The 2,027-nt window shown below is 33.8% G+C and overlaps 1 non-coding gene across 1 annotated transcript; it reads left to right on the top strand.

Moving 5' to 3' along the window:
* On the top strand, positions 1 to 72 carry trnap-ugg (transfer RNA proline (anticodon UGG)). The gene has a single exon. It is a non-coding gene; the product is annotated as a tRNA-Pro (tRNA).
* Positions 73 to 2,027: the final 1,955 nt, after the last annotated feature.

Below are 2,027 nucleotides of genomic sequence, written 5' to 3'. Positions count from 1 at the left end.
GGCTTGTTGGTCTAGTGGTATGATTCTCGCTTTGGGTGCGAGAGGTCCCGGGTTCAATTCCTGGACAAGCCCTAAGCACTGATTCTAAACTCTGAGCTTAATTTTCCAAATTGCCCCCCCTCAAGGGATCAATGAAAATGTATAAAATCAAATACAGTGGGACCTCAATTTACAAACTCTAATTGTTTACGAAAGAGCTTGTAACCCTTAGTTCTTTTTTTGCATCAAAATAGCCATACCTTTAAATTAGTGGTAAAAGGCCAATATACTAACGTAGTTTTAGATTGTGTTCCCTGTTAAAATCTCACAATTCATGAGAATTTTTGTTGAAAGTGCCTTTTTTGTGGTTTGTTGGTCTAGTGGTATGATTCTCGCTTAGGGTGCGAGAGGTCCCGGGTTCAATTCCTGGAGAAGCCCTTAACAGTGCTTTTGAACTCTTAGCTCAATTTTCCACACTGCGCACACTCAAGGGATCAATGAACATGTATAAAATCAAGTACATTGGGACCTCAAATTACGAGCTCTAATTGATTACGAAAGAGCTTGTAACCCTTAGTTATTTTTTGCATTAAAATAGCCATACCTTTAAATTAGTGGTAAAAGGCACAAACCTATTTTTAGATTGTGTTCCTTGTTAAAATCTCACAATTCATGAGAATTTTTGTTGAAAACAGATTTTGTGGGGTTTGTTGGTCTAGTCATATGATTCTCGCTTAGGGTGCGAGGGGTCCTGGGTTCAATTCTCGGACAGGCCCTTAATGGTGCGTAGAACTCTCAGCTCAATTTTCCAAGCTGTGCACACTCAAGGGATCAATGAAAATTGTAGTGAATCAAATTTTTTGTTAATAAAAGTGCAGTTACAGGTTGTCTTCACAGATGAAATATAAACTTTTTTGAGAATTTGGTGGAATTTAACATAGGGCTTGTTGGTCTAGTGCAGGGGTCACCAACCTTTACGAAACCAAGAGCTACTTCTTGGGTACTGATTAATGCGAAGGGCTACCAGTTTGATACACACTTAAATAAATTGCCAGAAATAGCCAATTTGCTCAATTTACCTTTAACTCTATGTTATTATTGATAATTAATGATATTTATCTTTGTGGAAACACTGATCATCTTAATGATTTCTCACAATTAATATATATAGAAACAGATAAATATCATTATGCAACACTTTATTTTTATATTTTCTCTAAGTGCACATTTTTCAAATTTAACATTTTCAAATGATCACTTTTAAGACAGTCTTGTGAAATCACAATATCCCATTTTAACTAGCTAGCCACTAACATTTTTGAACAAATCATGAATTACTTTGCACCATGTTTGTACAAATAATAACTCATGTAAAATACAAAAGTCAACTCTCAAATTTTTAAATAAATCATGTCACACTTTGAACTGGACACCACATCTGTTATCTGTTTCTTTGTCAGTTAGTGAAGACCAAGTCTTTAAAATATTTTCTTGGATTTTAAAAATTTTTTTTAGTTTTCTCTCTTAGAATTAAAAATGTCGAGCAAAGCGAGACCAGCTTGCTAGTAAATAAATAACATTTAAAAAATAGAGGCAGCTCACTGGTAAGTGCTTGTCAAGTGTTTTGCTTTTTTCACTGTGCTTATCCCACACTTGAAGGGATGTACCAATGCTGAATGTGGCTTCTGGATTTCACTCAAAAGACCACACCGTAGTTACTTTTTTCCTTTTATTTTCCTTTAGTTTTCAAGTTTTTCCAACAAAGAAACAGCTTCTTTTTTCTTCTTTAGTCTTTTTAGCAGTGTTAGTAGACTTTAGTTTCTTTAGCTGTCATTAGCTGTCTTTAGTAGCCTTTAGCAGGTGAAAAACATTTAAGGACAAAACACCACAAGATTAACATGCTGTAAAAAAATCAATCAATTATCAATCCCATAATTTACAATTATTAATCAGGCTATCAAACACTTAACAATTAAACAAGTGCAAGAAAATTTATTAATATTTTCCCTTTAAGTTAATTCAGATTTTAAATAAATTGTCTCAACATA

This window comes from Entelurus aequoreus, linkage group LG20 (assembly GCF_033978785.1).
Source record: "Entelurus aequoreus isolate RoL-2023_Sb linkage group LG20, RoL_Eaeq_v1.1, whole genome shotgun sequence".
Classification (NCBI taxonomy): domain Eukaryota; kingdom Metazoa; phylum Chordata; class Actinopteri; order Syngnathiformes; family Syngnathidae; genus Entelurus; species Entelurus aequoreus.
Note: the sequence above shows the minus strand (reverse complement) of the source record. Positions and strands in the feature narration are given on the sequence as shown.